The sequence below is a fragment of the Spermophilus citellus genome, assembly GCF_964194105.1.
Source record: "Spermophilus citellus genome assembly, chromosome: 4".
Lineage (NCBI taxonomy): Eukaryota > Metazoa > Chordata > Mammalia > Rodentia > Sciuridae > Spermophilus > Spermophilus citellus.
Window position 1 is genome coordinate 160,502,793 of NC_138185.1, and position 26,773 is coordinate 160,529,565.

Consider the following 26,773-nt stretch of genomic DNA (forward strand, 5'->3'; position numbering starts at 1 on the left):
GAGTATATCCCCTGTTTGAGATCCTGGCAATCGTGATAAAAGCCAACTTTTGGACACAACTTTAAATGTACTGAAATTTGGTCTACTTCTTTCATAGTCATTCTCACATGTAGTGAGATGGGACATAGAGCCTTATCTCAAGTAAGGCAGGGCTCTTCACAAATCTTAAATACTATAGTTCTGAAGCTGATCTTTGCTTTTTAGACATCATTTTTACAAAGCCTACATAAATTGTTGCTCAACTTCACATGAATATTAGCTAACACAATATAATATCACATCTAAAATATGAATTAAAGAAAGGCTGAAAGCTTTTAACCTCTTGTAGAAAAGTAGCAAAGTATTTTTGTGTTTTACAATAAAACCTTTACACAGATTAGGCTCTCATTAACTTAAAAATACATTTAAATTGTATCTCAGTGTAAAAAGTAACATAGAACTTTACATATCTTATTGATAACAAGTCCAGTTATAGAACACAAATGATATAAATAAATCTCCAACATGTTTTTCTTTTAAGCCTAAAATTACCATACAATTTTAGAACACCAGCTTGATATAATGCTCTTTTGAAGCTTCTACCTTACAGACTTGTATACCTGGAAGATATGAACACATTAATTTTTTTTTTAAAGAGAGAGAGAGAGAGAGAGAGAGAGAGAGAGAGAGAGAGAATCTTTAATATTTATTTTTTAGTTCTCGGCGGACACAACATCTTTGTTGGTATGTGGTGCTGAGGATCGAACCCGGGCCGCACGCATGCCAGGCGAGCGCGCTACCGCTTGAGCCACATCCCCAGCCCCGATATGAACACATTAATAGCACCATAATTACATTGATGTTTTTATATTAACCAAGTTTAGCTTTTAAACAAATAACATTACAATATTGAAAAATAATAGTTGTTTAACCATAGTTGTATAATTTTTAATTTCTTTAAGATTACTTGCTCAAAAACTTACACATATAACCAATTTACACAGACCTTTTTTATCACTTACTTAAACCCTTTTATTAACTTAATCACATAGACTTTCTTATCCAGAAACACATTTTCCCTCTATTAAATCCATATCTAGAACCTTTTAGTTTTTCTTTTCCATCTGTTAACCTTCTTTTTTGTTCACATTTTGAAACAATACTTGTAAATTTCTGAATTTAAGCAATTATTTCATAGACATCAACATTTTATTAGGTTTTTTTTTGAACACCTAGAAAAACTTATAAGCTTAATTTAAAGACATCTTTACTTTTATCTGTTTACCCAATTTAAATTGAACCATTTGAATCACGTGAATCAAAGATATTTGGATCCATTTTTTAAAATTTTTTATGAGCGCTCCTCATATATCTGCCAATTGTCATATAACTGCATGATATATGGACATACACACATACAGACATACTGACATACAACACATAACAGAAGTGTGCACACATATACAAGGCCTTGTAGCTGTTTTTTCAGGTGAAATCTCCATTGTAATGTTTAAAAACTCCACAGTTGATCAAAAATAGAACTCATCAGAAAACATTAACTTGTCTGTAGGATCAAAATCATGAGCTCAAAAAAAAAAAAAAATACAGAATCTAAGAAAAAGCAAGAATCCTAACTGAAGGGCATGCCGAGGGGGGACGAGAGGTCTTTTGCATAGCCTCTTCCCCAATCCTGACAAGTTTTAAGGTACCATTGTCAAAGGGTGAACTTTTAAGAATTTCATTAATTAAGTTCCAGTAAGAAAAGGTGGGAACAGGCACATTCTCTGGGCCAAAGGATTCATAATAATCTTTTAAACAGTCTCCTACTCTAAGCCATCTTTTACCATCAATGGTCCCTTCAATTCTCCTATGTATGAAAAGAATAATTTTAAGTCCTTTTTCTTAACACGCACCCCCCGTGTCTTGAGGGCCTCCTTGAGGCCTGACAAAAAAAAATCATGTGATGAAACTGCTTGTCCCATGGTGGGTCACTCACCTTGCGTCGTCCTCACTCTCCTCCGTAGATAAGGAGGGCTAATGGTACTATATAATTTTTTTCCCTTTTGTTTTTCATAAGTATATACTTAGAAGTGGAAATGTTGAATCATATTCTATATCTAATTTCTCAAGGAACTGGCAGTTTCCAAAGTGGTTGCACCATTTAAAAATCTTTGTCAGGGATTGGGGATGGGGACAGGGGAGATAGTAGAATGAACAGGACATTATTTTCCTTTGCTCCATATATGAGTATATGACCGTGGTAACTCCACATTATGTATGACCACAAGAATGAGATCCTAATTGGAATGGGTTCCATTCCATGTATGTAAAATATATCAAAATACACCCTACTGTCACGTATATCTGAAAACAACAAATAGATTTTTTTTCAAAGGATTTATCATCATTTAAGGTGAAATCATGTTATATGCTCCTGACCCTGTGTTGTCAGTCAGTTTTCATCACTGTGACAAAATACCTGGGGGGGAAAAAAGGAAGAAAGGTTTATTTTGGCTCCTGGTTTCAGAAGTTTCAGTCCATGGTTGGTTGACTCCGTTTCTTTGGGTGAGGCAGGTCATCATGACTGAAGGGCATGGTGGAAGAAAGCTGCTCACCTGGTGGCCTCTGGGAAGCAGAGAAAGAGAGAGAGGATGGGCCCGGGGATAAGATGTAGTCCCCAAGACTGCAAATTGGTGCAACCACTATGGCAAGCCCTATGGAGATTCCTTAGAAAACTTGTCTTTCCTATTCCCATCCCATGAAAAAAGTTTTATAATATGATATTTATCCTGTTAGCATTCATTTTCTTTTCTTTTTTTGGGGTACCAGAGATTGAACTCAGGGGCACTTGACCACTGAGCCACATCCCCAGCCCTATTTAGTATCTGATTTAGAGACAGGGTCTCAGCCTCACGGTTGCTGAGGCTGGCTTTGAACTCTTGATCCTTGTGCCTCAGCCTCCTGAGCCTCTGGGATTACTGCACATGCCACAGTGCTGGGCTATATTCAAAATAGCCTCAAATGTAGTTAGAAACAATGTTACATTGCCTCACAGTTTTCAGAGGTCGGGGTCCCAGCTTAGTTAAGTGCTCCCTTTGGGTTCTGACAAGGCTGTAATTGAGGTGTCTTCTGGGTCTCCTCCTAGGCTTGAGGTCCTCATCCAGGCTTATGTGGTTGTTCCATGCTCACATGGTTGTCAGGATCCGTTTTCTTGCATCTGCAGAATTCATGGCAGTTTGCTTTTGCTTCAAGGCCATGAGGAGACTCTGTTGCAGGATTTGCCTGATTAGGTCAGGCCCATCCAGGTGATCAAAGTCAACTGATCATGGACTTTAATTTTTACTAAAAATTCCTTCATTGCCACATAATTCACATAGTTATGAGAGTAATATTCCATCATATTCACAGGTACTGCCCACACTCAAGGGGAGGGAGTTACATAAGGTCACTGGAGGTCATTTTTGCCTTCTACTTTCCATACATATTATTTTCCATACATATTTTCTACTCTTTTCTTTCCATTAAAAAGACAACAACAGATTTTGCCACCAACTTAATGGATTATTCCAGCTGTTTGAAAACACCGGACTGGACAATTTTCAAGGGTAGGAATCTGTGGTTTAAAGCACAGACGAGAACCTTGGACTCTTGGAGGACTGTGTCCAAAGGGGCAGGAAAACAGTTTATTCATAACTTGGACAGACAGCGGGAAGGTATCAGTGCTCACCGGCTGAGCTTCTTGGACTCCGACCTCACAAAGAACTCCTGTCTTTCCAAGTTGAGTGGAGCCTCTCGGCATGCTGGGTATTTTATTTGGACAACTTCCAAGAGAAGGGAACAACTGGGACAAACCCAGAAGCTGCCAGTTGTCATGGTTTTACTGGCTCCTGGAGCCCAGTGGTATACCAAAGAGGCAGGGTAAGGTGAGGGACTAGAAAACAGGCCCAGGCCCAACTCAGGGCCATCAGCAAGCATGCGACCTGTGCTCCAGAAGATTCTTTCTGGGCCTGAGTTTCCATCCCTGATAGAGGAATGGGTAAGGACTTCTCCCATTCAGAGTATTCATGGCTTTGAGGGGAAGCAGAGTTGATTTTTCTTGGAGACTGACATGGGAAGGGGACCATCTCCAAAGAGGTGGCTTTATTCTGCTGGCCAATGACCAGATGTGTTCTAGGAAAGATCAGCTATGAAAAGCCAGACTGTGAACTACCCAAGAGCAGGGACAAGGACCTCCCCAAACCAAACCTGGCACCAAACCTGGCACCTAAAACTTTGTTCAGGGCTGGGGACATAGTGCAGTGGTAGAGCTCTTGCCTTGCATACATGAGGCCCTGAGTTCAGTTCCCAGCACCAGAAAAAGAAACCCAAACCAAAAACTTCATTTAGCTGAACAAAAGGACCCTAGAAGTGTGTGTGTGTGTGTGTGTGTGTGTGTGTGTGTGTGTGTTTGTTTATTTATTTATTTATTTATTTGGCATAGGCTTCCCAGATCCTGACACCAAGACTCAGGGTTAAGAACCTATCATGAACTTTGGCTGGTGGGGCTGAGTTCTTTCTAATTAGAAGTAGCTGGAGTGGCATGAAGCTGGGTGACAGGAGACCTGAGTGCCAGTTTCCTGGGTCTGGCTGAAGCCTCAGGTACCTGCAGGGCATCAAAGCACCTCACCTTCAGAACCACTTCTGGCACCTGCCTGGAGGAAGACCATATCCAGGAGGGAGGGAAGGCTTCTGGGGTGAACTGTAACATGGGGACAGAGAGGTGGGGGATGGGAGGGAGAAGAAGAAAGTCGGGGTGGGGGGCGAGGAAGAAGAGCAGGGGAAACATTGATTTTAAGACTAGGATTTTTTTCACTAGGCTTGGTGGCACATGCCTGTAATCCCAGCAACACAGGAGGCTGAGGCAGGAGGATCGCAAGTTCAAAGCCGGGTTCAGTAACTTACTGAGACCCAGTCTCAAAATAAAAAATAAAAAGGGATGGGGATTTGGCTCAGTGGTTAAATGCCTGGCTGGAGAATTTTGAGTTCCAAGCCAACCTCAGCAACTTAGCAAGGCCCTAAGCAACTCAGTGAGACCCTGTCTCTACATAAAATACAAAATAGGGCTGGGGAGGTGGCTCAGTGGTTAAGTGCCCCTGGATTCACTTCCCATTACCACCCCACCCCCCAAAAAGGCTAGGTATTTTCCTCTGGGGATTTCCAAAGGTGAAAAATCAAAACAACAACAATACTACTATTTAAATATCTCTGCTATGGTTGGGATATTTGTGTCTACCACTAATATAAAAATAAGATGTGCAGCCTTTGGATGCCTCCTCATGAATAGGATTAGGCCTGAGGAGGCTTGGGCTGGGGCTCAGGGGTAGAGCCCTTTCCTAGCATGTGTGAGGCACTGGGTTGATTCTGAGCACCACATGAAAATAAATGAATAAAATAAAGGCCCATCAACGTCTAAAAAAGAAAAAGCAATAAAAGGCCTGAGGGAATTTGTTGGTCCCCTCAGCCATTTAAGGACACAGAAGGGACCGGCTGTGAGGAATGGGTTGTCACTAGGTAACAAATGTGTTGTGCTTTGATCTTGGATTTCCAAGCCCTTAAAACTGTGAGTAACAAATTTCTACTGTTTATAAAATACCCGGTCTAGGTAAGAGGTTCCTTATCTTCCTCTGCTGAGTGGGCCAGGTATGGGTGGCAGGATGTCAGCCTTTCAGCCCTTCCTCTGCTGGCTCCACCAGCCTCTCCCTCTTAAAATCCAGGAACTGGTCCCTCTGCCTCCACTTCATTTCCCAGATATAGCCCTTTCCTTTGTGGAGGCCCCATGTCCTGCCTACGTTTTTGTAAAAAGTCACTATGAAACTTTGTTCCAAGTATGCAGTTGGAGTATGTCATCCATTCCTGCCTGGATCCGCAACTGGACTGGAGAGTTGAGGAGGAGAAATTTGGTCTGCCTATTCCAGCCCCTTCTCTTTACTTTCTTGCTGGGGGTTGACCTTTCTACTTTGCAGTGCAGTGAGGTGGTCCCATCTGTCCCCCCACCCCGCCCCCAGGCCTGCCTTCCCCGGGGCTGGAGCATCCTCTGGGTATTTGAGACATCCATCAATATCAGTATTCATCAGGGGTAAACACGGTCTCCGTTTGCTAAGTCATTTGTCTTGTTTCTCAGCCTGCAAAGGACTTGGTTAGGAAAGGGGCGTTCCTGGGCCGGGTCTGCGAGTCGGGGTCAGGGAAGGGTGTGGCATGCGGAATGGAGGTTCACTGTGGCTGCGCTTCCTTCCCCGGGCATCCTGCGCTTTGCAGAGAGGCTGCTGCGCGGCGGCGGGCGGAAGCCTGCGCCCTGGGCCGTCAGAGCTGCTGAGTCAGCCACTGGCTGCCGGGGGGAGGAAGGCACCCCGGAGCCATCCTCCACAGTTGGGGACTCTGGAGGCCGGGCAGGGCCTGTGGAGCGGGCCCAGGAGCCGCGGAGAAGGGATTCTAGCGTCTCAGGGAAGAAGAAGCAGGTGGCTGTACTCAGGGGTCCCCTCCTGCTCTGCTGTCTGTGGGACGCCCGGGAACCCCTCACTCTAGTGTGCTACCTGTGTTTGGAAACGCTCATTAATTTTAATATGAACATAAGCGAAGTTAATTAGGAAGGTGAATCCACTGCAAATAAATCCTTTGCTGCATTTACAAAGGAATGGATTATCTATTGTTGGAGATTGTTCTGCTCTGCTCTCTTTCCATTAGCACAGCGCCTGGCGAGCCAAGTGTGAACTATAATTGTTGCTCCATAATGGAATAATGTGTGGTGAGGGCCAGAGGAGTGGCACAGACAATAGGCACAAATAATTTTCAAGGAGGAAGAGGTCACGTTAGGACAGGTAGACAGCAACGGTTTCACAGAGCTGGGAATTGAAGTAGCTTTCCGCCTAGGGTGATAGTCTACAGCATGAAGTGCTTCATATCATTTCGTTGGATGGTTTTCCCATCATTTACTCAATCAGTTCATTTCCAAAGGTTTTGTTACTACACATAAACAGTCCTGATCATGCTTAAACACACATTTTTAATATATTTATTAAAAATATTTTTTTGGGGGGGGGGGCTGGGGATGTGGCTCAAGCAGTAGCGCGCTCGCCTGGCATGCGCGGGGCTCTGGGTTCGATCCTCAGCACCACATAAAAATAAAATAAAGATGTTGTGTCCACTGAAAACTAAAAAAAAAATAAATATTAAAAAATTCTCTCTCTAAAAAAAAAAAAAATTTTTTTTTTTTTGTACCAAGGATTTAACTAGGGGCACTTAGCCACTGAGCCACATCCCCAGCCCTTTTTTGTATTTTATTTGGAGATAGGGTCTCACTGAATTGCTAAACCTTGCTTTTGTTGAGGCTGGCTTTGAACTCATGATCTTCCTGCCTCAGCCTCCTAAGCTACTGGGATTACAGGTACATGCTACCACACCCTACCTTGTTCTTTTGTACATCCCCTATACATGGAACAGAAACTGGCACATAATAGGTGCTCAATAAATGCATGTTAAATGAATGAATTAAATAAAACTCAATTTATAGTCCTGAAAATGGTCTTTTGGTGGGTAGAAATTGCAAGAGTTTATTAATAGATAACAAATAGTACTTTTTTGAGTTCTTTAGGCATTCACTGAAATACACATTATTTTGGGGCCCTGGGTTTGACCATCAGCACCACATGAAAATCAGTAAATAAAATAAAGGTATTGTGTCCAATTACAACTAAAAAATAAAATATCAAAATAAATACTAAAGTCCATTGTTCAACTTGTGAATGGATATAATTGATATTAGAATCAAAGACGGGGAAAGTTATTCATAAGAGGGTTGTATGTACCCAGATAAAGCCTGTTTTTTTACTCTAAGTATGTCATGTATATCTTTTCACATCATTTATGCATCTTCTAGTTTTTCTATTTTCTCTCTCTCTCTCTCTCTCTCTCTCTCTTTTTTTTTTGCAGTGCTTGGAATTGAACCTAGCAATATTCTACCACTGACCTATATCTTTAGCCCTTTTTAGTTTTTTGTTTGTATGTTTTTTAGTTTTTGTTTTTGTACCAGGGATTGAACCCAGAGGCACTTAACCACTGAGCCACATCTCCAGCCATTTTTTTATACTTTACTTAGAGATAGGGTCTCACTAAATCAACCAAACTGGCCCCAAGCTTGCAATCCTCCTGCCTCAGTTACTAGGATTACAGGCCTGTACCATCATGCCTGGCTTTCTTCCTAGTTTTTCTAAGACTGCTCAGTCAAATCATCATTTAGCCAGTTCTCTTTTTTTTTTTTTTTTTTTTTTTAAAGAGAGAGTGAGAGAGAGATTTTTTAATATTTATTTATTTTTTTTAGTTCTCGGCGGACACAACATCTTTGTTTGTATGTGGTGCTGAGGATCGAACCCGGGCCGCACGCATTCCAGGCGAGCGCGCTACCGCTTGAGCCACATCCCCAGCCCTAGCCAGTTCTCTTTTGACAAGCATTTGCCATGTTTCCAGTTTTTCAACATTGTAAACAATGCTGTACTGCATTTCCTTTTGCATATTTCCTGCACGTGTTTACTGGATTTTGTCCTTTTTCTGAGACAAAAAAAAAAAAAAAAAAAAAAAAGTACAAACATAAACCTTTAGCCTGGTGTTGGAACTGCAGACTTAGATCTGAGAGCTCTATAGCCCAGGGTAGATGGGAGACTTCACACACGCCCCAATCATTAAAGTCATAGGACTCAATGAAATATGAAGAAGGAAATTGAGCAAAACTTAGAGCCATGGATCATAAGCAGCGTTTGCACACGGAGGGCAGGACGGGGTAAGAAATTATTCATTCATTCAACAAATATTTATTGAGTTGGTATTTTCTAAGAGTCAGGAACAGTAATGCAACATGAGTGCAGTCGACATCGCCCTGTCCTTCCTGTGGTTCCTGGCAGGCTAATGGAACAGGGTTGCAGAAAATAAGAAATGAAATCCGACAACCATAACAAGGTGGTTCACACAAGGTGATGTTGAATTACAAAGAGGAGCTACCAAAACTCTAGACTTTAAGAATGTTCTAGAAGTTAACACTGAGGCAGAGACTGGAGTCCGGAGTTAGCAGATGAGAACAGCTTCTGGGAGCAAGGAAGTGGTGCAGGCTGGGGAATAGCACTTTTGAAGGTTCAGAGCCACCAGGGAAGGGACACATTAAGGCCACTGAAAGAAAAAAAAGCTATGTGACCGGAGAGTTGGGAATGAGGAAGGTGGTGGGGAGAGGTGAGATTGGGAAATAAGAAGGGGCCGTCTGGACTGGGCTCATGGGTTTGCCTTTTATTTTAAAGACAGTTAAGGAATTTTAAGCGGAGAGGTCATGTGATCAGAATTACCTTAGAAAATTACTCTGAGTGCAATGTGGACTCTGTACTGAAAGTGAGGTGTGGATGTGGACAGGAATAAAGGGACACCTGTTAAGAATAAAGGAGAGGGACTTTTAGCCCAAATTGAAATGCTGGAGACCACAGAGGGCACAGGGGACCATAGAAGGCAGGGGGGACTGCAGAGGTATTCTGGAGGATCAGAAGTGTAATCAACAGAACTTGGTTACAGATTAGATTTAGGGGAGAATAAAAGTGAAGAATCAAAAGATGATGATCAGGGGGGCTGGAATTGTGACTTAGCGGTAGAGCACTCGTCTAGCATGTGTGGGGCCCTGGGTTCGATCCTCAGCACCACATAAAAATAAATGAATGGAATAAAGGTATTGTGTCCAACTACAACTAAAAAAATAAATATTAAAAAAAGATGATGATCAGGGATGAAGAACCTTCTGGTTTGGGTAACAGGAAGGGAGACTGAGAGGACAGGGATGAAAATTTTATTTGGGCAAGTCAAGTTTGAGGTGTTTGTGGAATAGTCCAGTCGAGATGTCAAGGCAAGAAAGAGGGGGAGAGCTGGGCTGGATACAAAGATAGATGTCATTGGCGTCACCGTTGGCAAATATCAAGTCCACAATAGCCAGGACTTTGACTCTCTTCCGCCTTATGGTACCCTTAGGGTGCAGAACATTGCTTGACTCATGATGGGTGGTGCTCAATAGATTTGTGTGGACTAAAGGAGTTGGTGAGATCAGCTGAGGCAAGGGAGAAAAGGAGGACCAGGAGAGAAGGCAGGGGGTGCCACCCCTGCACAGGAGATAAGACAGAGGGAGCGGGGGAGGGGCACTGACTTGTCCTGGGCACAGAGAGGGAAAAGCCAGGCGAGGAGAGGCAGGGAGTGGTGAATAGCGTCAATACTATCTAGAATAAGTCAGAGATGACAAAAGGGTTCAAGGGATTTTGGCAATCAGGAAGGCATTGGTAACCTTGGTAAGGTTGTTTACTGGTAAGTTGGGGGAAAAGTTACAGTTCAGAGGAGTGAGGAGTGACCAGGAAAGGTATAGGGGAGAGGACAGGCTCCTAACCCTTTCAGGAAGCTTAACTATGGTACTGGGATGTAGCTCAGAGGTTAAGCACTTGCCTCCAATACCCAAGGCCTTGGGTTCAAAACTCAGCACTGGAAAAAAAAAATTTGCACACAAGCAGGAAGTTTGACTGTGAGATAGATATAAAAGGATATGAAAATAAGACTTTCTAAAAAAGAGATGGAGACAATAATATTTTCATGATTTTAAGGAACACCAGCAGCAGGGGTAAATGATTTAAGGACAAGGGAGGGTAAATGTTAGAGAGAAGTCTCTGGGAAGGTGGAAAGGCACAGGATTCCCTCCTTGTTGGAGGAACTGGCTCAGTTCAGGAAAGAGACAAGTGCTCATTTCAACTAGAAAAATAAAATGCAGATGACAGTGAATTTTCAGGTTGCAGGTGGGAAGTTGGGGGTGTTTCTGTTTGATGGCTTCTAGTCCCTCTGTGAGGTCACCAGCAATGATAGGGAAAGGCTACAAAGGCGGGGATGTTAGCACTAGAAGAAAGTTCAGAAGGGAAGGTCTTGTCTTGAGACAGGGGAGCCACTTGGGCCAGTGCCACAGAGAAGAGAACAGGAGGGCAGAGGAGGCACAAGGTCTGGTCAACTGTGGGTTATCCATGGCATCTGAAGTTTCTCGAAAGTGATGGAGGATAGACCTTGTACTACAAAGATGCGTGGAATGAGCAGATGTGTGGGAAGTGAAGGCAGCCGTTATAAATAACTGGAGAGAATTCTGGAAGGAGAAAGCAGGGTGGAATGGTGCTAAAGGATGATTTGAACTTAATTCAAGATTTAAAAAAAAAAAGTGCAGCCAGGGTTGAAGACACAGCAGGAGCCACCAGAGAGCCACATGGAGAATAATGGAACAGAGAAGCCAGAGAGACATAAAATTCAAAGTTAAATGAAGGTAGCCCTGAAAATGTGGCAGGATCCTTCACTTCTGTGACGGGAAAGGATTTGGTGGGGACTGGTACCCGCAGACATAGGCTAAGGAGGACCGTTAATTTCTAGGCAGATTATCCATGGGAAGGCAGGGGACACATGTTTTCCCTCTTTCCAAAACTTTTACCTCTCAGGCTACTAGGCATTTGATGCCCAGGCCACCCCTGGCAATCTGACCCATTGGTTGAATCAAAGCCAAGGACTGAGGATTTGGCAGTCTCCACCCTGGCCCTAACAGGATGAGGGACTATTGTTGTTCCTGCTTCACTGTTCCCTTGTGGGAAAGAAGAATCACAGAAAATTGGGTCTGGAAGGGACCTCAGAAAACACGTGGTTCAAATCCCAGAGAATGTAGCTGGAAGAAGTTCACTCACCCCACATTCTTACCTTCTCTCCCTGGCTATTTCTTTGTCACTTCCTTGTCAAACACTGTAGCATCTCTGTTGTCTATGGAAAGAAGTCCCAAGTCTGTAACTTAGGATTCAAGGCCCTGTACTATTTTGGCCTCACTGGACTCTGTAAGCTCCAGGCCCTACTTCTCCCCTAGAACTTTTCATCTGAGCTGATGTTTTCTCCTCAAATTGCAGCACCTAACCTGCTCAGTGAAAATCCTACCAACCTCAATGAAATCCCAATCAAAATCTTAGAAAAAAGTTTTTTTTTTTTTCTTTTTGGTGGGAAAAGGGTAGAGGAAATAGAAATTGACAAATGGATTCTAAGATATATGTATAGGAAAGCAAAGAATCTAGAATAGGTAAAATTATATAGTAAAATAATAATAATTTCCTGATAAAAATTGAATATATATAAAGTCCAGAAATAGATTCACATTTATAGAGTCAACTAATTTTGGACAATGTTACCAATGAAGTTCAGTAGGATAAGGATAAGCTTTTCAACAAATGGTGCTGAAATAACTGAATTTCCATATTTAAAAAATGAACATTGACTCTTACTTTTATACTATAAAGATTCTAGAAGAAGAGATAAGAGAATAGCTTCATAATCATGGAGTAGGTAAAGATTTTTTTTCCCTAGGTTGCTTAAAACAATAACCATAAAAGAAAAAAATCAATTAGATTTCATCAAAATGAAAATCTTCCGAACCATTAAGAAAATGAATAGGCAATCCATGATCTCGGAGAAAATATTTGCAAAACAAAGATGCTATCAATAAAGTAGAAAGCAATCATACAACTAAATAATGAGAAAAGTAGCACATTAAAAGAAATGGGCAGACATTTCACCAGAGCCTGCTAAACATGAAAAGTGCTCAGTCTCACTAATCAGCAGGGGAATGCAAATTAAAACAATTATATACTTACTAGAGTAGCTAAAATTAAACAACTAATGACAACAAATGTTGATGAAGATGTGGAGCAACTGGAATGCTCACACGCCATTTTGGAAGCCAGTCTGGCAGTTTCTTATAGTTGGGCATGCGCATGTTCTGTGATCCAGCAATTAAATGTCTAGAAATTCACACAAGAGAGAGAAAAACATGTCTTCAAATTCTTCTGACTTTGCCACTTAACTAGTTGAGTGTCTGTGTTACTCAGGGTTCTCCAGAGAAACAGAACCAATAGGACCTATATCTATAGGGAGGGAGGGAGGGAGGTAGATGATAGATGGACAGACATGAGGAATTGGTTCACATGATTAAGGAAACTGAGAAGACCCAAAATCTACTGTTGGCAAGCTGAGACCCAGGAGAGCTGAGGTATAGTTCCAGTCTGGGTCTCAAAATGGGGGAAAACTGATGTGTCATCTAAAAGTTAGGCTGAGAGAGCAAATTCTCCCTGACTTAGCCCTTTGTTCAGGCCTTCCGTGGGTTGGTTGAGGTTTACCCACATTGGAGAGGGTCTGTCAGTTCAAATGCTAAATCTCATTTAGAAACACACTCAAGGATACCCAGAACAATGTTTAACCAAGTATTTAGGTACCATAGTCCAACCAAATTGTCACATAAATTGTCCATTACAAGTCCACCCTTTGTCAACTTAGCACCAGCAGGCGTTTCCCTAAACCATTCTTAATCTCCAAATAAAGATAGTAACAAGGTCATAATTCTGACTACCATGATTTACCTATCCTGCATACACCCCAAAGAAACACTAACCTCTTCCCCAGAAAAGGAACTATAGTCCTTGAGGGATATTTACTTTCTCTTTGATATCTTGTATCTTTAATACGATGATGTAAAATTAACAATGTATAAATACCATGATATAAAGTCAATACATCTAATGTTATGAGGAAATAAGAGATGACAGAAAACAAATATATCTGCTTAGCACATAGATAGATTAATTTCTGTATCACCCCCCTAACCTATTATTCATCTGACTTATAGAACACCTAAAAATCTTAAATTGACTAAAAATATATATAATTTATGGTAACTTTGAAATAAATATTTATGGCTTTAGAATTCTAGTGTTTTGAAAAAAAGAATATATGAATGATTGATGATAATATTTATTAATATTATTAATGATATCATTAATGGTATAATGATAATAAATTATATAATAAGCTCTAGATTATGATGTCCAATTTATTTTAATGCACCTTAGTCAATTCCATTGAAATATTTGCAGAGGTGAAAACCTGGGTCAAAATGGGTTAATAACAAAGTAAGGAGGACAATTATAGCCCTGTAACTGGTCACATGGCTGTCCTTCTCCCACTGCCCATTCTGTATTCCCTTTGCCTTCAGCAAGTGCCTCAGCTGTTCTTTACCTGGAGCATTGACTCAACCTTCATTCCTGAAGAGTCTTAGTCATTCATAATTCTGGCTGCCTTGGGTTGTTGTAGTTTTCCATTGACCTTAATCACAGGGCATTACCCAAAGCAATCTTCTGCATTCCATTCTACTCTTCCCTACCTCCTCTGTGGAGTAGTAATCCAGTTTCCCCTTGGTAGTCAGGATCAATCGCCCCAGCCAGCACCCCACACACCCTCCTTTTTTGGTCCTGGGAATTTAACCCAGGGGCACTTACCACTGAGCTACATCTCCAGTCCTTTTATTTATTTATTTTTATTCTGAGACAGGGTCTCATTAAGTTGCTTAGGATTTCACTGTTGCTGAAGCTGGCCTTGAACTTGAGATCTTCCTCTCTCAGCCTCTTGACACCATTTCCCTTTTTGTCTATTGATTCAGAGTATAAATAGGCCAGGTGGAAGTCTTGACTTGCAGTTCAATGGAATCATTGTTATATATAGATATAGATAATAGATATAGATATATGGATAGATATAAATTTATTTATTTATTCTACTTAGTTATACATGACAGTAGAATGCATTTTGACACATCATACATAAATGGAGTATAACTTCTCATTCGTCTGTTTTTACATGATGTAGAGTTCCATAGGTCATGTAATCACATCTGCACATAGGGTAATAGTGTCCAATTAATTCTACTTACATTCCTACCCTCATACCCCCTCCCCTCCCTTTACTCCCCTCTGCATTGTTATGTCTTCTGATGGAAGTGGCTTCTACTGGAACTGAGACCTCTAGGCCAGTAGGGAAAAATGTGTATGAGAATAGGAAATAAAAATTAGGTCAAGGGTCACTAGGGCTATTAGTGTGTGGTACCACTCATATTTCTACTTCGTGATTTTTGGACTTATAAATCTCAGCTAGGGGAGACACAGTACTGTATACTGAAGCACGTACAGCTTTTTGGAGAGCTGTTTCAGATCTACAATGTATTGCCACCTGGCTGGTCCTGTAACTGGCTTCAAAAGGCCATTCCAGTTGGGTGTGATAGTGTTGAGAGCCACAGCCGAAGGGGCCCCAGCAAACTTCTAGCTGCCAACTGATTGGCTCCTCTGCTGTGATGCTCATTGGGTTGTTTCCCCGCCCTTTCAGACCACGGAGCTGCTCATTGGGGGACTTTTTTTGGCTCCGCCCATGCAACCCAGCCAATCGGCCTCAAGAGCAGGAGGAGTGGAGGAGGTTGAGAGGCTTGTGGGAAGCCAGTCGTGGCAGTTGGGCTCTGAGGGTTTTTCCTGAGGAGCTGTGTGGTGTGGTGTGTGTGTTCTAAAAATAAAGTTCGTCTGTAACTGGCTTCAAAAGGCCATTCCAGTTGGGTGTGATAGGGTACACCTGTAAGCCTAGTGACTTGGGAAGCTGAAGCAGGAGAATCACAAGTTGAGGCTAGCCTTGGAAACTTAGCAAGACCCTGTCTCCAAATAAAAAATTAAAAGGGCCGGAGATGTAGCTCAGCGATAATGCTCCCCTGGATTTAATCTCTAGTACTGCACCACCACCACCACCAACAAAAGCCATTCCACTCTTCTATAAAACCATTGGCTTCAGGATGGTGGGTATGTAAGTCAGCTATCCATTACTGCAACAAAATAGTCGAGGAAACGTACAGTTTATTTTTTTATTTATTTTAAAGAGAGAGAGAGAGAGAGAGAGAGAGAGAGAGGAGAGAAAGAGAAATTTTTTTAATATTTATTTTTTAGTCATCTTTTGTTTTTGTATGTGGTGTTGAGGATCGAACCCTGGCCCCACGCATGCCAGGCGAGCATGCTACCGCTTGAGCCACATCCCCAGCCCGTATAGTTTATTTTGTTTCACACTTTTGGCCCCCATTTCTTTGGGCCTGTGGCAAGGCAGCATCTCATGATGGGGAATGGATGGCAGAGCAAACTCTTCATGGCCAAGATGTGAAAAAGAAAACAGGAACCCACATTCTCCTTCAAGGGCACACCCCCAAAGTCCTAAAATATTCCACTAGGCCCATCCCTTAAAATTTCTACCACCTTCCAGTAGCACTACTCTGGGGATCAAGCTTTTAATGCACGTGCCTTTGTGGGGCATTCTAGATCCAAAAGGTAGCAATGGGGAACATGGGAAGATCCGTGAATTCCATGAGCATGGGTGCTTTGTCACATTTCTTTTGCTGTAAAATGAGGTCCTTGATTAAAAGCAATGCCATGGTGCTGGGGTTGTGGCTCAATGACAGAGCACTTGCCTAGCATGTCTGAAGCGCTGGGTCTGATCCTCAGCACCACATACAAATAAATAAATAAAGTAAAGGTATTGTGTCCATCTGCAACTAAAAAAAAAATATATTTAAAAAAAAGAAAAAGAAAAGCAATGCCACGTAGAGTACCCTGACAGTGGGCAATGCATTCTCTGAAGTCCCTGGGTGGTGTTTTGGGGAAAACTCACTGTGTGCAGGAAAGCTAAATCCATATCCCAAATAAGTGTTTATTCCAGGCAGAACTGCTCCATGATGGAAGGAGGCCAATGTAATCAACTTGCTACAAGGTAGCTGGCTGATCTCCCTTAGCAATGGTGCCAGATAGGGGGCTGTGTTGGTCTGTACCGCTGGCAGATGGAAAGCTCAGCAGTGGCCATAGTTAGGCTGGCCCTCACATCCTGCTGAGCCTGTGCATCATCTCCAGCTTCGCTGCTATGGCCACTTTGTTCATCTGGTTGGTGATGGCTGGGAAAAGAGGCTGACTGGTATCCACAGAACCAGTCAGTCATCCTAACCACTTACCTATTAAAATCCTCCTGTGGGGCTGGGGTTGTGGCTCAGTGGTAGAGTACTTGCCTAGCATACATGAGGCACTGGATTCGATCCTCAGCACCACATAAAAATAAAATAAAGATACTGTGTCCCCCTAAAACTAAAAAATAAATATTTAAAAAAATCCTCCTGTGCTAAGGTCACCTGCTAGTGAGCATTCACATGGGACATATCTTTAAATCTTTGACCACTCAGAGAAGCCTATCTACAGAACTTTCCCCCCAAAGTTTCCTAGTCACCAATTTTCTAATCACATTCCTTCCAAGTTCCTGACCATCCAGCCAAGCCCTTGGCTATAGATCATAAATCTACACAAGCAAGTGAACAACCAGGTACACTTCTGGAAGTTCTGTCACTGGCCCTCTACCAGTGCCCTCAGGGATGGCCCAGAAAGGGGCTGTAGTGCTGTAGCTGTCCACTTTCAGATGGTGCCTATGTAAACCAAGTCTTAATCTTCCTGTCAGCTGATCATAGGGACCTCCCCATGAGTCCATAGTTGCAAGCTGGAACACAGAAGGGCGTGTAGTAGAAGTCATGGCTATTGCCATTTGGGCCACTTCTTCATATAATTTACTTTTGCCTTTGGGACCTGTTCAGGCCAATCACATATGTGTCACTTCTATTTGATGATGACATAGTGCACACCCTACTTATAGTTCAATGGGTCAGATAATACCTCATTAATGATGGGCAGTTCAGGATCTGTAGTAATTTGATGACCCATGGTCAAGCCTGCAATTTCTACCAAGGCCCCGTTGTAGGCTACGAGTCATTACTGCCATCTGCAGATGATGGCAGAGCCTTGCTCCAGAATCCTAAAGGCTCCCACTGTGTCCCGGCCACGGGGCCTGCCAGAGGCTCCAAACAGCATCCTGTTCGCTGCCACACTTCAAGCAGTTGTGGTTCTGCTGGGTCACAAGTGGCAGAGCAGTTTGCTGCCTGCCAGCTGCTGCTCTGACCTGTTGCAGAGCCTTCTCTTGACCTGGGTTGCCCTGAAAACTAGCAACTTTTCAGGTCACTCAGGAAATGCCACAGAGTTACACACCCAAATGAGGAACATGTTGCCTCCAAAGTTTCAAAAGGCCCACCAGGCATTGCGCCACTTTTTCGATTGCAGGAGGGGCCAGATGCAATAACTTATTGTTCATCTTAGAGGAGATATATTGACATGCCTTGTACATAGTACCCTTAGAAATTTCACTGAATGAAACCACATCTGTAATGAAACAACATCAGTAACGAAACTACATCTGGTACAGCAGCTGCAATTGGAATCGCCACCTGCTTAAGCTATGATAATCTACTGGCATTCCCCGAGATCCATCTGTCTTCTACACAAGCCAAACAGGTGCATGGACTAGGGCTGTGGTGGGAATGACCACCCTGTTTACCTTTTATTTTTTTCCCTACATACTGGGAGTTGAACTCGGGGGCACTTTACCACTGAGCCACATTTCCAGTCCTTTTTTAAAAATCTAAAATTTTTTTACAGGGTCTCACTAAGTTGCTGAGGTTGGCTTTGAACTTGTGATCCTCCTGCCTCAGCTTCCCTAGGGTTACAGGCGTGTGCCACAATAACCCTGAACTTCCTAGCTTTTGGAACCATTATCTGAGTAAATCTCTTTTCCTTATAAATTACCCAGTCTGTGATATTCAGTTACATAATTGAAAATGAATGAAGACAATATCCCTCACTCCATAGCTTAGGGAACCAATGTGGGGATTCTGCCAGCTGCTGAGTGTCTGTCTTCCAATTCTGTGTTCCAGAACTGGGGAATAGATCACAGGATGGGTTTGGGGGTCTACTGGACCCACTGTGAGGTGGACCTGGGATAAAGATCTTAAGCTTTATTCACATTTATAGTACATAAAGTGATTATAAGTCTGGGAGTTTTTCAGGCTCGATCTAAGAGGGGGATGCTAGTGTTCATAACAAAAGAAAAAACAGCATTCAGCCCTGGGGAAAGAAGGTGGCTTTAAGACTATATTTGGGAGGTGGAAAATACTTTGTGTTCTTTGTGGTGAGTTTTTAGATTCCCTTCAAGTCAACTATGGTGACCCCACTTCACTTGCCTTAAGAATGGGCCTGTACCCAATTCTGGCCAATGAGACGTGAAGGAGATTCTACAGGGGACTTCTGGGAAAAGCTTCCATGCTTCTAAGAAGCAGAAGCTGGAAGAGAATCCTTTTCTTCTTCTGGATGTTATTGGACCTGTTGTAGACATCTTGTTACAACAGAGAAAGTGGCCCGAGGACAAAGACAACATACTGATAACAGAGAAATGAGATGAAGACCTGAGATGAAGCTTCCCTCTCACCCCGTGAAGGTTCCCTGGGATGAGCTCAGGGGCAGATTAAGAGTAGAAAAAGCAAACACCTTTGTTTAATGTACATGGGGGCATCACAGGACAGTGATTACCCAATAACCCCAAATGAGATTCAGGTGCTTATCTGCCCATCTTCATAGGACAGGAGGAAATGGGGAAATGAATGGGAAAAGAGGACAGATGGTGGTTGGTAAATGAGTTTCTAGAAGTTGAGTGGATCTAGGAGACAGACAATAGTTTGTGGACAGGCTAAGGGAAGGCGAGGAGTGGCACTACACTGTGAACAAAGGTTATCTTCTTATGCAGGTCAAGTTTCTCCCCATCCCAACCCCCCCAATCTGTCGGAGCTATCTCAGAAGACCTGAAGAAATGTCTGCCTGGGTCTTGGTAACAACTTACAATTTCTTTTCTTCTTAAGTGGTCAATCTTTTCTTGTTATTTAATAAGATTCCTAAGAAGGGAGTTTTAAGACAACTGTATTTCTTTTTTTTTAATTTTTTTTTTTCCGGTGGACACAACATCTTTATTTTTTTTATTTTTATGTGGTGCTGAGGATCGAACCCAGCGCCCCGCGCATGCCAGGCGAGCGCGCTACCGCTTGAGCCACATCCCCAGCCCAGACAACTGTATTTCTTTTGAAAGTCAGAAAAGTGAAATTTGGGAGACAAACTTTTCCTGTACCCTTTACAGAGAAAAAAGAAGATGAAGGAATGGGGGAGGGAAGGGTCCATGAGACCTTGATTCTACAGAACTTTTTCCTGCAAACTTGGCAATACAGTGTTCTGAGCTTCAACAAAACCTGGTCTTTGAGGGCACCTTGAATCACTCACACCATACCTGGAACCCGTTGCTTCTGTACTTCCTACTTATGATAAGACATTTCCTGTACATTTGAACCTGGATTTTCTAATACTTGAGGCTAAAGCATCCTAATCAACAGAATCTAAAACTGGATTTCCTACATTAGCTGGTAGGAGCTTAGAGCTAATAAGATTTTAGTATTAAGGAAGAGTAACTGGCGTCTTTAAGGCTGGAGAGGCTAAGACAATGGGTCATTCTCCTACACATGTTTTTCTTTCTTTCCTTCCTTTTGTTCCCTGGTACTAGGGATTGAACCCAGGAGCACTTTACCACTGAGCTATATTCCTAGACCTTTTTAATTTTGAAACAGGATCTCTGTTAAATTGCATAGAGCCTTGCTAAATTGCTTGAACTTGCGCCCTCCTGCCTCAGCCTTCCACAAGTGCCACTTCTCCCCAATTATTTGTTTGTTTTTAAAAATCAGAGGAAATCTCATTCTGAGCTTCCCAGTCCTGTTCAGTGGACAATTTATTAATCTCTCGCCTGGGGGGCTCAACCTCTTCTCCAAAAGATTGTGCCTAACTGGGTAAAAATGTGCGTATTCTATCAATCAAGAGTTCACACTAAAATTTCCTCTGCTGCCCCACATCCTTATCAGCTTGGCAGTTTTGCTGTTTCTGAGCCCAGGAACTTTGGTGTGGCTGGAAACTCAAAGCCAAATATCTGAGTCTTCTGAGATCTGACTGTTTCGGACAGTTCTCAAAATCACAACTGTTTCTTTTTTTTCTCTCTCTCTATGGGTCCAGTCTCTGAACACTCTACTTGTCTTTCAGGCCCTTTACTCTCTACCTCCTTTCCTTTTCTCCTCTTGACATCTGTACCATCTCCTCAACAAGCCAGGGCTTTTACCAGGGACAGCCAGCACCTGCTTCCTGTCCTGAAAGAATTTCTAAGGCAAGACAAAACAAAAAGCCCAACTAGAAGTACCTGTTTGGAAAGAGAAAGCAATGGAAAAATACAGCAAACAAATTATTATTTTAATCATCTTGTCCCAGGTATCTCAGAGGTGACAGGAGAACTCAGCCTCAGGAGAAGGCTGGTTCCATGCTGAGCCTCAGCCAGCCAGCCAATGAGAGGGTGAAGAAGGGAGAAGGCCACACTGAGGAAGTGTCTTGTTAACTTGGGAGACCTGCCCTACCGCCCAAGAGCCTTGAGACATGGCTGCCTCTTTCCTATCTCCTGTCTTAGGTGTCCTTAAAAATATATTTCCAATCCCATAGGCATTCTCTTGGTTCTCTCCCTTGTGCTCACACAGTGGGGAAGGGAGCTACTATATATCCTACCCTCACGAGGTAGAGAGGGGTCAAATGAGGTGACATCTGTGACAGTCTGAATTCTTCAGCTGGAGGAAGGCCCTCCTAGTGCACACAGGGCTAGAGCAGACCGTTGTCCTCCCCAGCCTCTTTCTCTGGGGAGACCACCCCCCCTTACAGTGCTGGGACTCACCTGCAGCCCATATCATGGCCCTCCAGGTGGCCCAGGGTCTCTGGGACTTCTGGGCTTGCCTCACAGGTAAACCAGAGCATAGATGTCCATGTAGCTTGGATTTCAATAGTGTCTTCCCACGCCAAAATGAAAAGACCTTTGAGGTTATTAGGGCCAACTTCCTAATCTGTAATCATACAGGTAAGATCCCTGAGGCTCAGAGAAGCAACGCTACTTGATACCCTGGTTCTGCCCCCTGATCCTAACTGTCTCCTCCAAGGATGCTTTTGAATGATCTACCTGCATTGCCTTCTTGCTGCCTCTGAGGCAGTATACCTGGCCCTTGCTGGCTGACTCTTGCTCTCTTCAGTCAGTTGGGCTGTGAGATGATTAACCCAAGGACAATGAAGGGCATGTTAGCCACTGGGTCTCTGATCCTGGGCTGGGCTCCTGCTCAGATTCATCATCTTTAGAGAATTTTTAAAAGGAATTTGGACTGTGAGTCACTCACAAGACAGCCCTGGGCATTTCCTACTTTACAGAGTTTTGCTTGTTTTTTTTAAAGAGATGGGTGTCTCAGGGCTGGAACTATATAGCTCAGTGGCAGAGCACTTGCCTAGCATGAGTGAGGCACTGGGTTTAATCCGTAGCACCTCATAAAACAAACAAACAAACAAAGGTATTCTGTTCATCTACAAAAAAAAAAAAAAAAAAAAAAAGGACAGATAGGATCTTAAAAAAAAAAAAAGAGGGCTGGGGATGTGGCTCAAGTGGTAGCGCGCTCACCTGGCATGCGTGCGGCCCGGGTTCGATCCTCAGCACCACATACAAACAAAGATGTTGTGTCCGCCGAGAACTAACAAAAATAAATATTAAAAATTCTCTCTCTCTCTCTCTCTCTCTCTCTCTCTCTCTCTCCCTCCCTCCTCTCTTACTCTCTCTTAAAAAAAAAGAAAGAAAAGAAAAAAAATGGGGTCTCTCTGTGTTGTACAGGCTGGGTCTGAACTTCTGGGCTTGAATAACCCTCCTGTTTCAGCAGGTATCCTTCTACCTCACCCTCCCAAGCAGCTGGAACTACAGGTGTATGGTACCACACTTGGCTAGCTGCAGGTATATTCTGGGCATGCTCTTTTGTGACTTTCTGACTTGAACCATTTCAATTTAGAGTCACAAGGCAAACAGATCTGAGTTTTGTTTCCCCCCATTGTTTTGGTTGACTCAAGAACTAATTAACCATTGATATATTCTGAGGCTACTTTAGAATCCTCAGCTGTGTTCCTGATCATGACCTGTGTGTAACATTTTATAATTCAGAATATGTTATTTCACCGGCTCTATAAGAGTCTTAGGGTACTACAATACCCACTGCACAAGGATGGAAACTGAGTCAGCAAGGTTAGCTGACCTGCCAAGGTCCTGCCACGGAAACAGAACAATAGGAAAAAACTGATTGGTCAACACCATAGTGCTTTTTCTCCCTCCCCCCCACCTCCCCCATGCTTTGTTGCTGGGGATTGAAACCCAGGCCTCATGCATGCTAAGCATGACCTCTACCTCTGAGCTATACTCTCAGCCCCCAGCCCCCACCAGTCTGATGCCTTTCTTTTTATTTTTTATAAGGTTTAAAGTTTATCATGCTATCATATCCTGTTTGGGCAATTTGTTACCATCTGTCTTTCCTGATTTCTGGGAGGGTCAGATACAAGCTTAGTTTCAGTTTTGGGGATGGGGAACTTTACCATAAGTAAATGCCATTTTGATTTTTAGTCTGGTCTTTTAGGGCTTAGTACAGGAACATAACCCAAAACAATGGCCTCCTGCAATTTTTATTTAACATTTCCCATTACCAAAGGTCCAGGAGAGGCTTTGGGGTCAAGTTTCAGGGTAATTGGGGGGACAGTAAAGCCCAGGCCAAGGACCTCTGGCAGAGGTGTGTGCCAAACCATTCCATTCCTTACCCAAGGTCAGTGACACTCAAACTTGGGTGGATGGAACTTCACCAGGGGAAGCTGTGAACTTTCCTATGCTTTTGCCCCCACCTAGACTTCAGGTTAGGACCAAAGACTGCATTTTTAACACACACTCTGCCCACAGAGTGCACTGCAGGAACTGTCAATGAACTGTCTTGGATCTCTCTTGCTGTACAAATTTGAACAAAGTGCTCATCCTCTCTAAATTGGGCATAAGAGTACTTTATAGGGGAGTTGTAAGGATTAAATGAGAAGAAGGACTGTAAAGTACTTAGCATAATGTCTTACATATGGCAGCACTTGACAAATGTTAACTGTCATTGCTATTGTGATTATTTTAATCATGTCAGTATTCAGCCAGACTCCCTGGAACTGCTGCCTGCTTTAGTTTTTAAAAATTTTATTTTATTTTTTTATAGTACTGGGGATTTAACCCACTGAGCTACATCTCCAGCCCTTTTTATTTTTTATTTTGAGACAGGGTCTTGCTAAATTGCTGAGACTGGCTTCAAACTCATGATCCTCTAGCCTCTGCCTCCCCAGTTGCTGGAATTATAGGCAGGTACCACCATGCCCAGCTTGTAGTCTGCTTTAAATCTCTTCCTAGCCTGAGAGATCTTCTATTAGTCCTCTTCCTCAGCCATTGTCCTCCCAATCCCATCATATAGATTTCTTTTTTTTTGGGGGGGGTGTTTGTACTAAAATTTTAACCTAGGGGCACTTGCTTAACCACTGAGCCACATCCTCAGCCCTGTTTTGTTTTTATTTAGAGATAGGGTCTCACTGAGTTGCTTAGGGCCTCAATAAATTGCTGAGGCTGGCCTTGAACTCGAGATTCCCCCATCTCAGCCTCCTGAGCTACTGGGATTACAGGCATGCACCACCACCACCACACACACACACACACACACACACACACACAGCTCACACAACCTGTGTTCTAGCTCTGCACATTGTCTCCTGCAAATCCTGGTTGTCAAGGTGTTGAGGTTGTTGACAGAATTTGTCTTTTGATAGGCAATATTGTAGGTGGGTACTTTAAAAATTCTTTCTTTCTTTGCTTGTCTGTATTTTCTGATTTGTTTGTCATGAGCATGTATTGCATTTGTACCAAGAAAAAATTATTTTTAATTTTTATAAAACCTAGTTGTTGCTATGTCTAGGAAACTTTCCCTGAAGGATTCTATCGCATTCTGAGTGATCATTATAAACTTCACGCCCCCTCAGCATCTCTTTTCTCTGTGTTCTATGTTACATTTGCATTTGCTTATAAATTGCTCTGTAGATGCTCTTAAAGGGCTTGAGCATCCTTAAGCAGCCACCTTGAGGGTAGAAGTTGTAGTGTTTCTTTTGTAGAAATAGCTTGAATGTTTCTTAGGCACTTCTGCTTTCCACCCTCCTCTATGCACCATCAAACTAGGGTGGCTGTGGGAAGTCTAGCTTGATTAGAGCAGGACTTGGTTCTACCCAGCTGAATTTGCCATTGTTCACATTCTAAAATTCCTGACACTGAGCTGGCAGTGTAGCTCAGTGATAGAGTACTTACCTAGCATGAGCAGGCAGTGTAGCTCAGTGATAGAGTACTTACCTAGCATGAGCAAGGACCTAGGTTTGATCCTCACCCAGCACCATAATATATAGATAAAATCCCAACACTTAGGCTATCAGCAGAGTATAATCTTTGCAGACCGCTGCAGATACACGGGGCAGCTTTCAGTAGGAATTGGCCCTATCATGAGTCTTGGATGCCGTTTCTTAGCTTGGGCAGGAATTTAACCTAGATCTTACAAAATCTCCAGGTACTCTCTTTCTCTCTGGTTTTCTTAATCCCTTTACAGCTCTGAGAGGCCTGTCAGAGGCTGAGTTAAGAATCATTCACTCAATTACAGCATTTAGGAGGCTGAGGCAGGAGGATCACTTGAGTCCAGGAGTTTGATACCAGTGTGGACAGCACAGTGAGACTCTGTCTCTGAAAAAACAAACCAAACATAAACAAACAAACAAACAACAACAAAATAATTGCCAAAATCCATGTTCACTCATCTGGTGTATATTTAAACATCAAACATGATTAAAGGCAGATGTGATTGAGCACATGGCTTGAGATAAGCAGATCTTGGTTTAAAACCCCAGCTCCCATCCTTAAATATGTAAGAAATCACTTCATTTAGACTTGGTTTCCTCACCTGTAAAATGGGAATAGCAGTTGTGCTGCCTTTTAGGATCACTATGAGAATCATAGAAAATAATGCATATGAAGTGCTCTGGGTTGGTATCCATCACTACTACTGGGATTTTTAAAAATAAATTTATTTATTTTAATTAGTTATATATGACAGCAGAATGCACTTTGATTCATTGTACACAATTGCAGCACAACTTTTCACTTCTCTGATTGTACACAATGTAGCATTGTACCATATGTGCAGTTATACATGTACCTAGGGTAATGATGTCCATCACTTTCCACCATCTTTCCTGCCCCCATAGCTACTGGGATTTTTTGATGCTGTAGAGATAGAAAAAGAGAGACATTACCTCTGACTTGGGAGAGCTTTCTCAAAAGGAAGAAAGGTAGAGACTCATGTGACACAGACAAGTCTAAGGTAAGGTAGCAATGTCACAGGGGAGGATGAGGGACACACAGAACATGGACGTGCTGGGAGCTTCAGAACAGTCTGAGAAGTCGGCAGAAAGGAAGAACATCTTCAGTGAAACTGGAGGGATGGGTGCAGAGATGGAAAGATAGACGGGCTGGGTGCAGTGCAGAGGAGGGACGCAGGTGGGCTGTGGGTTAGGCGCTGGCTGATGGGGCTGTAGAGAGAGCAGTATGGGCTCGTGGTTAAGAGCTCAAGTGCTTGAGTCGATGGGGTCTGCATTTGTGTCATTAACTAACTGTGTGATCTTGGAAATGCAAACCAGGCAGCTTATAAGCAACAGAATTTTATGCTTCCTTTATAGTTCTGGAGGTTGGGAAGGCCACCATCAATGCGCTGGCTGCCTCAGATGTCCTGGGTCATAGATGGATCCTTCTTGCTGTATCCTCACATGTTAGAGGGGGTAAGGGAACTCTCTGGGACCTCTTTTATAATCCTATAGACTCTATGCTCATGGACCTAGTCACCCCTGAAAATCCTCACCTCAAATTCACCTTGGGGATTAGGGTTTCAGTGTATGAATTTTGGGAAGACAAAAACATTCAGAACACAGCAGTTACATATCCCCTCCCCCATGAACCAGAATTTTCTTATTTGTGTAATATAGCTAATGGT